Source organism: Notolepis coatsorum (assembly GCF_963971535.1).
Source record: "Notolepis coatsorum genome assembly, chromosome: 4".
In the NCBI taxonomy this organism is placed as follows: domain Eukaryota; kingdom Metazoa; phylum Chordata; class Actinopteri; order Aulopiformes; family Paralepididae; genus Notolepis; species Notolepis coatsorum.
In genome coordinates, this window is record NC_140168.1 from 121,427,165 (window position 1) to 121,438,408 (window position 11,244).

Consider the following 11,244-nt stretch of genomic DNA (forward strand, 5'->3'; position numbering starts at 1 on the left):
AACACAACCAATCGAGTTGAACTTGTCCCCTGAGTTCTTCTCCCTGCGCGCTGCAGTAATTACATCCAAATGTTTCTCTGGCGCAAAAGAGAAAGCGAATCTTAAAACGAAGGTTATCATATAACCCTAGTTATATGAGAAAAAAAAATTTAAAAACAAAAACAAAAAAAAAACAAAAAAAAAAACGGCGGTGCCCGGGCCCGGCCGAGCCCGAATTATTTATTAAAAAAAAAGCCCTACCCAGCCCGAACCCGCCGGGCCCCGTCGGGCCTGGGCAAGGTTGCAGTGCACTAGTGTAGACTACCACATGCTGCCCTAGTGTCGGTCTGGGGAGGGTGTAGAATACCACATGCTGCCCTACTGTCAGTCTGGATAGGGTGTAGAATACCACATGCTGCCCTACTGTTAGTTTGGATAGGGTGTAGACTACCACATGCTGCCCTACTGTCAGTCTGGATAGGGTGAAGACTACCACATGCTGCCCTACTGTCAGTCTGGATAGGGTGAAGACTACCACATGCTGCCCTACTGTTAGTCTGGATAGGGTGTAGACTACCACATACTGCCCTAGTGTCGGTCTGGGGAGGGTGTAGACTACCACATGCTGCCCTACTGTCAGTCTGGATAGGGTGTAGACTACCACATGCTGCCCTACTGTCAGTCTGGATAGGGTGTAGACAACCACATGCTGCCCTACTGTCAGTCTGGATAGGGTGTAGACTACCACATGCTGCCCTACTGTCAGTCTGGATAGGGTGAAGACTACCACATGCTGCCCTACTGTCAGTCTGGATAGGGTGTAGACTACCACATGCTGCCCTACTGTCAGTCTGGATAGGGTGAAGACTACCACATGCTGCCCTACTGTCAGTCTGGATAGGGTGTAGACTACAACATGCTGCCCTACTGTCAGTCTGGATAGGGTGAAGACTACCACATGCTGCCCTACTGTTAGTCTGGATAGGGTGTAGACTACCACATGCTGCCCTACTGTCAGTCTGTATAGGGTGAAGACTACCACATGCTGCCCTACTGTTAGTCTGGATAGGGTGTAGACTAATACATGCTGCCCTACTGTCAGTCTGGAGAAGGTGTAGACTACCACATGCTGCCCTAGTGTCGGTCTGGGGAGGGTGTAGACAACCACATGTTGCCCTACTGTCAGTCTGGATAGGGTGTAGACTACCACATGCTGCCCTACTGTCAGTCTGGATAGGGTGTAGACTACCACATGCTGCCCTACTGTTAGTTTGGATAGGGTGTAGACTACCACATGCTGCCCTACTGTCAGTCTGGGGAGGGTGTAGACTACCACATGCTGCCCTACTGTCAGTCTGGATAGGGTGTAGACTACCACATGCTGCCCTAGTGTCGGTCTGGGAGGGTGTAGACAACCACATGCTGCCCTACTGTCAGTCTGGATAGGGTGTAGACTACCACATGCTGCCCTACTGTCAGTCTGGATAGGGTGTAGACTACCACATGCTGCCCTACTGTCAGTCTGGATAGGGTGTAGACTAGTGGTCTGCAAGGGCCTTGAAATAAATCCTGAGCCCTGCCCGAGCCCTTGAACTTCAGGCCCTGCCCGAAAATAAGCCCGACTGTAAATAATATTTTAAGCCATAGCCCGCATGAAAACCCGAAAAAAATTATTATTATTATTATTATTAAAATATAATTTTTTTTGTATTTGTTTTAAATATTCGAAACACGGTTTTATATGAACGTAATAAATAAACAAAACGAAGAAGCATTTCGCAATGCCGTCTCTCCCAGTGCTCGCTTATATAGACTGACTCACACATCAGCCTCAAAACGTATTGAAGGCTATAGAATCTTCTTTGACACACACACACACACACGACACACAATAGCCTACTCAGTCAAACAAACAAACAGAAAACAGAAATCAGATTTCGAGCAGAGCAACAAAACAGGTAGCGAGTCGCGACCCAGCAAATAATAAACATATCACTCACCACTACGTCAGCAACGCGTTGAACACCGTTAACAAAACCGGCTACATACATCCCAAGAACAAATTAAAACGTTCGCCAACTGGCTATATTCCAACACAACCAATCGAGTTGAACTTGTCCCCTGAGTTCTTCTCCCTGCGCGCTGCAGTAATTACATCCAAATGTTTCTCTGGCGCAAAAGAGAAAGCGAATCTTAAAACGAAGGTTATCATATAACCCTAGTTATATGAGAAAAAAAAAATTTAAAAACAAAAACAAAAAAAAAACAAAAAAAAAAACGGCGGTGCCCGGGCCCGGCCGAGCCCGAATTATTTATTAAAAAAAAAGCCCTACCCAGCCCGAACCCGCCGGGCCCCGTCGGGCCTGGGCAAGGTTGCAGTGCACTAGTGTAGACTACCACATGCTGCCCTAGTGTCGGTCTGGGGAGGGTGTAGAATACCACATGCTGCCCTACTGTCAGTCTGGATAGGGTGTAGAATACCACATGCTGCCCTACTGTTAGTTTGGATAGGGTGTAGACTACCACATGCTGCCCTACTGTCAGTCTGGATAGGGTGAAGACTACCACATGCTGCCCTACTGTCAGTCTGGATAGGGTGAAGACTACCACATGCTGCCCTACTGTTAGTCTGGATAGGGTGTAGACTACCACATACTGCCCTAGTGTCGGTCTGGGGAGGGTGTAGACTACCACATGCTGCCCTACTGTCAGTCTGGATAGGGTGTAGACTACCACATGCTGCCCTACTGTCAGTCTGGATAGGGTGTAGACAACCACATGCTGCCCTACTGTCAGTCTGGATAGGGTGTAGACTACCACATGCTGCCCTACTGTCAGTCTGGATAGGGTGAAGACTACCACATGCTGCCCTACTGTCAGTCTGGATAGGGTGTAGACTACCACATGCTGCCCTACTGTCAGTCTGGATAGGGTGAAGACTACCACATGCTGCCCTACTGTCAGTCTGGATAGGGTGTAGACTACCACATGCTGCCCTACTGTTAGTCTGGATAGGGTGTAGACTACCACATGCTGCCCTACTGTCAGTCTGTATAGGGTGAAGACTACCACATGCTGCCCTACTGTTAGTCTGGATAGGGTGTAGACTAATACATGCTGCCCTACTGTCAGTCTGGAGAAGGTGTAGACTACCACATGCTGCCCTAGTGTCGGTCTGGGGAGGGTGTAGACAACCACATGCTGCCCTACTGTCAGTCTGGATAGGGTGTAGACTACCACATGCTGCCCTACTGTCAGTCTGGATAGGGTGTAGACTACCACATGCTGCCCTACTGTTAGTTTGGATAGGGTGTAGACTACCACATGCTGCCCTACTGTCAGTCTGGGGAGGGTGTAGACTACCACATGCTGCCCTACTGTCAGTCTGGATAGGGTGTAGACTACCACATGCTACTGTCGGTCTGGGGAGGGTATAGACTACCACATGCTGCCCTACTGTCGGTCTGGGGAGGGTATAGACTACCACATGCTGCCCTACTGTCGGTCTGGGGAGGGTGTAGACAACCAGATGCTGCCCTACTGTCGGTCTGGGGAGGGTGTAGTCTACCACATGCCTCCTCCAATACACGTGGAGTCGCCAGCCACTTCTTTTCACCTGACAGTTTTGTGATGTGATCTAGGAGTGTGATGTGCACAGATTATGCACATAAAACGCTGAAAACAACTGAAGCAACAATAGTATTTTAATGAGGCTATTATTATTATCATTATTATTTTGCAACAAGTTAGCCCTCTCATAAATAGCACATATAAATGAATAACTAACTTGTACTAACTTAATAGGATTGAAGTGATATTTGGCTTAAAAAATCGGTCGCCTGGCAAAAAAAAGAAGAAAAAAAAAAGCCTGACGATGCGCATTGGGCCGCGGCTCTCTGATGCCTTATTTTCTGGGTCCCGGCCTGAAAAGTTTGGGAACCCCTGCTCTACACTACCCAGACGCCCTGTCTCTCTCTTCTTCACGTCCATCTTATGACCACTATAATAACCACACGTGAAGCGCAGTGTGGGCATTGGACCTGTGCCTGCGTGTGTACATAACTTGCTTGTTTTCTACCCAATGGAACTATCCCAAGCCCCTCCCTCTTTTACCCCCTCCTCCAATCACAACTGTTTGTCACAACAGCACTTCCCTTGGACAAAACAAGAGGGCGGGGCTTGGGTTAGGTCCATTAGGATCAAATTTGGTGGACAGGTTGACAGTCGGACAAGGACGATTCGACTGCGCGGACGGTTTTGGCTGATGTGTACACGCAGTATAGTACTGAGGATATAAATATGTCAACTGATGAGATCTCTGACTGAGGGACACGGGCGAGGTTTGACGTGAGGTCTACTCAAGACTACACAATATTGAGGCTCTTTAATCTACTTTAGGGCTGAACCCTCTCAGTTCATTATCCTGTCAATCAGTCTGTATAGACCTGTTTGCTGTATACAAAGCCAATCAGCAATACCAACTGAGTCACGTGACTAAATTGCCCCGGACCTGCGCGAGCTGCTGCGCTAAAATAATACGACGGGGCTCTATGGAGAAACCATGGCACTCCCCTGACTAAAAGTAGTTTCAAACGAAAACGGCTGGATGTCATTTAGCCAAATCAGCATGGCTGTGAGTGTGAGTCTTTCACCTTTTACATATCTAGCTTTGGCATGGCTTGATTGTTTAGATCACTAGCATGCCTAACAAATGCAAATATATTGTAGTCTGCCCCGCCCCCGTTGTTCTGGCCAGGATTACGTTCCTTTCTGCCTCTGTGATGCGTGCGCACACTGAGTCTGACTTATACAGCGAACAGGTCTATGGTGTTAGTCGACCCAAGACTTTGTCTGTGGATTATTAGCCGTTTTTCCACGCTGAGTTCATTTCTTTTGACGATTCGATGTAAAGAGGTCCTTCAGCATGACTGCACGCACGAAACACAATCTTACAGACCTGTCGATTAAATCTGTCGATTAAACAAAGTCAAGACTGTCGCTGGTGGAAGACAGTCCTGTATTCTACATGGTCTCCTGAATATTCATGAAGGTTTACAGGGCGACATGCGCTGCAGTGTGGCGTCTGTCTCTGAGTGCTATTGTCTCTGCATTACTCCCGCTCTCTCCTCCACGCCCCCTCTGTCCCTCCCTCCCTCCCTCCCTCCCTCCCTCCCTCTCTCTCTCTCTCTCTCTCTCTCCCTCTCTCCCTCGCTCTCTCTCTCTCTCTCTCTCTCTCTCTCTCTCTCTCTCTCTCTCTCTCTCTCTCTCTCTCTCTCAGCTAAATAAGGAATTAAATGAGAGAAGTGGAAGGGGTAGCTAATAGCTGTTAAGTGATTCTGAAAAAGGACCCCCGAATCAGAACACTTAATTAACCTATTAGCGATCCCAGTATCCGCGGCCTTAACGAAGATTAATAAATTAACCCCAAATTAGCATAACGGGGGAAATGGAACTTTGACTTCCAAAAGGGGCAAAGGTCGGAGGTCAAGCGGTTATGGAATGGAGTTTGTGGAGTGTGTGTGTGTGCGAGCGTGTGTATGTGTGCTTGTGCGCATGCGTGTGTGCGTGTGAATGTTCATCTACCCATATAAGAACATTACTTGCCTGTAAGAATAGAAATGTGTGTGTATGTGTGTGTGTGTGTGTGTGTGTGTGTGTGTGTGTGTGTGTGCACGTGCCTTGTGACAAAATGTTTGAGTGTGTTGAGCAAGGAAAATGTAGAGAATTCATACCTATGTGAGTGTGTGTGTGTGAGTGTGTGTTGTGTGTGAGTGTGCGTGTGTGTGTGTGTGTGTGTGTGTGTGTGTGTGTGTGTGTGTGTGTGTGTGTGTGTGTGTGTGTGTGTGTGTGTGTGTGTGTGTGCGTGCGTGTGCGTGTGTGTGTGTGTGTGTGTGTGTGTGTGAGTGTAACTGGACACTAACTCTATGACCCACAGCAGAGGCGGTAGAGCATTAATACATCTCATGTTACTGCACGCCCACTGGCACAATCTGTTACTATCAGCGTGCGTGTGTGTGTGTGTGTGTGTGTGTGTGTATGTGTGTGTGCGTGCCCGTGCCCGTGCCCGTGCCTGTGCGTGTGCGTGTGTGTGTGCGTGTGCGTGTACACTGTGTGCGACATCAGATACTGAAGCTACTGCTTTGCAAATGGAGACACTCTCCCTGACCCTCAGAGTCTCACATTTACATACCGACACGCACACACGCACACACACACACACACACACACACACGCACACACGCACACCCACACAAACTCTGTCTTCTGTATGTCTTTCACTTTTTTCTCTTATTCAAACACATCCCCTCTCTCTCTCTCTCTCTCTCTCTCTCTCTCTCTCTCACTCTCTCTCACTCTCTCACACACACACACACACTCACACACACACACACACACACACACACACACACACACACACACACACACACACACACACACACACACACACACACACACACACACACACACACACACACACACACACAGGGGACCATGGGGCCATAAGTTCAACTTAACTGCGCCAAAAATGGGGGGGGGGGGGGGGGGGGGGGGGGAGAAGAGGGGGGGGGGGGGGGGTGGAGAGAAGGGATAGGAGAGGGAGGGAGAAAGAGTGGGGTGGAGAGAAGGGATAGGAGAGGGAGGGAGAGAGGGAGACGGGGGTGGAGAGAAGGGATAGGAGAGGGAGGGAGAGAGAGGGGGGGGTGGAGAGAAAGGATAGGAGAGGGAGGGAGAGAGAGGGAGAAAAGGTTAGCAACAAAAAGAAGGAAGGAAGTTAAGAGAAAAAAAAGTGGGGTGCCGAGAAAGGAGAGAGAAAGAAAGAGAGAGAGAGAGAGAGAGAGAGAGAGAGAGAGAGAGAGAGAGAGAGAGAGGTTGATTTTGATGAATGGCAGAGAAACAATGGAAAAATCCTGCTGAAATCCCCACCCTGCTCTGTCTGCTAGGAACACTGCTAACTAGATCGCTCACACACACGCACACACAGTCAGAGAGAGAAGAGAGACTCTGCCAGTGAGAGAAACAGAGAGTGAGAGACAGAGAGAGATGAAACCTTGTTAGAGCGCAACTCAAACACACACAAGAAAAAAAAATAAAACACATACATTTTATAGTTTTTAGACTATTTTTAAACTTAATCATTTTAAACTACTTTATTATTTGTATTACTGAATAGAGAGCCTATTAGGATGCTAGATCCTAATGTGAAACACTGTGATTTACCATACCCTGCTATGCTCGCCCATGCCTGTATTTTTACTGTTGTGAAGCACTTTGAACTGCAACCTCTGTATGAAAAGTGCTATACAAATAAAGTTATTATTATTATTATTACATACCAAATAAACATACTCATTTGCACAAAACCCACACACTCATCATCAGTGTTGGGACTAACGCGTTACAAAGTAACGCGTTACAGAAACGAAGTTACTTTTTGCCGCAACTAGTACTCTAACGCATTACTTTTGAAATTCAGTAACGCTACTTACGTTACTGAATGGTTCGTCACTGCGTTATTTGCGTTATATACGGCGTAGATTGATAGCGAGCGGTAGTGATTATTATTATCCTCATCCCCACCCGCGTAGAATGATACGAGGCGAGTCTGGCCACTGGCCAATCAGAAGTGCGAAAACCAGATGCGGCTACGGAAAGAAATAGACCCTCTCTATTGTAAACAAAACAAACGCTTGCTATGTGAATCCACATAAAAGAACGCAGTAACAAACTAACAAACCATTTAGCAACTACTTGGAGAGATAATTAATATACAACATGGAAACGAGATAAAGAACATGTTTGAGGCGCTGCTGGAGTCGACTAACGTAACGTTACTACATCTCGACCACCGCAGACTTTGGTGAGTGCAACTGAAACTCAAGTTGATCAACGGATTTTGACTGTACGAAATCTGCCAGGGAATCTCATAATACTAATCAAACAATATAAATAGTCCTTTCATGCACAATTGATATCCTAACTATTCTAACGTTGCAATGCTTTGATTGATATCTTAAACAACGTTGCAACTTGCAAGATGGTGAATGAATGAATGAATGAACACTTTATTTAACAGATTGCAGAATGGGTACAATACAGTACGGCTCAATACATACAATTGTTAAGGGGATGCAGACCTGAGAAAGACGTTTGTCTTGTTTCCATCAGGGTCCCCCATTTTCAATTCATATAGACATTTATGACATACATGACATTTATGGCATAGGGACATATAGGTATTTAGTACTGATACATTTGTGACATAAACGGTATTCAAATATACAGTACTGTTACCCGTAGGGCGTTCCACATTGTTGTGGCATAATTGCGAAACGTGTTTAGTCCCTTGTTTGAGCCGAATCTGGGTTTTACATGATTTGTGGAGCTCCCTCTGGTGTAGTGGTTGTGGTATTCACTGACCTTTGGGAAGTATTTTGACATGTACATGGGTACCCCGGTCGTATAGTGTATCTTGTAGACCAGGCCCATTGCAAGTTGCTGTACTCTGTCGTCTACTCTAAGCCATCCTAGGTTGTCAAAGTGGGCAGGGGTGAGGTGGGTTCAGGTCAAGTAGTAGTCTGACCAGTTTGTTTTGTGATGTTTGTAATTTTGTTTTAAGCGCCTTTGAGGTGCTTTGGTACCATGAGGTGCAAGCATAGTCGTAGTATGAATGAATGAATGAATGAAAACTTTATTAACAGATTGCAGAATGGGTACAGTACAGTACAGCAGTACAGTTCAAGTACCCTTGAATTATAATGGTTATAATGAAACGCTCCGGCGACATCAAGGCTGTTCCTTCAACCGCCGCACTTCTTATTATATCGACTCGGGACAACATTTGTTTGTGTCAGATTTGTGTTTGTATCTAGACCACATTGCTTAGCAGAGTTCGGTGATGTGAATGGAAACTGTCAAGTTGATCAACTGATTTTGAATACTATCTGGGGCATGGGACTCGGGAGCAATCTTTTTTTTTATTTATTTTTTTAAATAACTAAATAGTTACTTTTCACAGTAACTCATTACTTTTGGGTGTAAGTAACTAGTACAGTAACGAAGTTACTTTGAAATGAAGTAACTAGTAAAGTAACTGAGTTACTATTTTTCAGTAACTAGCACAACACTGCTCATCATTCATGGTTGACACGAGAGAGTGTCGTGGTTTTTTTCATTCATTCATTCAAGCCTTTATTTATCCTTGAAGAAGGGAGTTGTGTGTGTGTGTGTGTGTGTGTGTGTGTGTGTGTGTGTGTGTGTGTGTGTGTGTGTGTGTGTGTGTGTGTGTGTGTGTGTGTGTGTGACCTAGAGTTTAACACATTACAGCTCCGATGCCGATATTTTTTTTGCAAGGATCCCTCAAACTTGGGTATCAAAGCGTTATGACAAGGATATGTACCTGGGGTGACAGTGGGTCGGTAGGTAGAGCAGTCGCCTGGTAATCCGGAGGTTCCCGGTTTGATTCCCGCTCCTACCGGGTAGCATGTCGAAGTGTCCTTGAACAAGACACTTAACCCCTAATTCCCGATGTGCAGGTTCGCACCTTGCATGGTTGCCTCCGCCATTGGTGTGTGAGAGAATAGGTAAAAATGTGAGGAACAAATTGTAAAGTGCTATATAAATGCAGCCATTTACCATTTACTGGTTTATTGTATATAGAGTAGGCCTATATATACAGTTGATTTGTTTCTATATAATCTTGTTTTATATATAATTTAATAATAATAATAATATAATATAATATAATCTATATAATTTTAAGTTTTTAAACATTATACACCAAGAAAAGGTGAACATGTGAACACACAAGGTGCGGCTGGGTAGTGCAGTGGACTAAGCACTCACCTACCACCGCAGATACTCTGGGATTGAATCCAGCGGTCAGCGGTACCTCCGGCTTGGTCAGTCGTCCCTACTAACACAATTGGCAGTGTTAGCGGGTGGGAAGCCGGTGGGGTATGTGTCCTGGTCATTGTAAACTGCGGTTCCTACTGGTCGGTCGGGGCGCCTGTTCAGCAGGGAGGGGGTCTGGGGGAAATAGCGTGAACATCCTCACGCGTTATGTTCCCCCGGTGGAACTCCTCGCCGTCAGGTGAAAAGAAGCGGCTGGCGACTCCACATGTATCGGAGGAGGCATGTGGTAGCTCTACACCCTCCCCAGACCGACAGTGGGGCAATGCGCGCAACGACCAGGACGGGAATTGGCATAACGACTAAATTGGGATGGGTGAAAAATACAGAAAAGCCCCAAAAAATCTATTGAATAGAAAAGGTGAACATTGCCTATTTTGACTGCATGCAAAATAACTGCATGGTTTGGGCCCAGATCTGCATGAGACTAGTATGATTCAGACATGGCTGTAAAGAGGTGTGTTGTTCCAATGAGCTCATTTTCATTCGGATATCTTGAGGTTAGGGGTCAAAGGTGACAATTGAATATGACATGGCTGGTATATATGGGTTCCTGGCTTGATAGCGGGGTTCCTGACAGTGCTATTGAGATACCAGGCTGCACTCTCTATAAGGCAGACAGAACAGCCCATGGTTACGTAAAAAACAGAGTTGGAGGTTTGTGCATTTAAATAAACAAAACTTGGTACTCACTAGGGCTGACCCCTATTAGTCAAATAGTCGACTAATCAATCGGAAGGAGCCGTAGTCGACTGCCAACCTCTTAGTCGGAATACAAAAAAATTTAAATAAAAAATTATATATATTTAATATATATATATATATATATATATATTTTTTTTTTTTTTTTGTATCATCATCAGGAAAGAGGCCTAGAAGCGTGGCTAACGCTAATGGCACGCATACCAGAGGCTAACTGCCTAAGAAAACAGGCACAGAGGCACTGAAAGAGGATTTTACCCGTCTAATCATGAACACACTAGACCAGACAAATATCAAGATGTATCCATCAGTGGACCAATTGCATGCTTTTGCAGAGGACAAGAAGCCTTCCGTCGCCTCCTTCAGACATTAAGCACCCCCCACAGCCCAAATGGAATGATTAAAAAAAAATTCCACTATCGGCAAATTTTCTGCCAATCATAGTCGACTATCCAAATCCTTAGTCGAGGACAGCCCTAGTGTGCACCATTGTCAGTCACTGCTCTGCTAACATGGAATATATCATGATCAAGTGTAGACCTTTCTATCGAATTTACAGCTACCATTATGACTGCAGCGTATAGGCCTATACCTAGTGATGCTAATGCCAAGCTAGCAATGACGGAACTGCATGCTGCCATTAGCAAACAATAA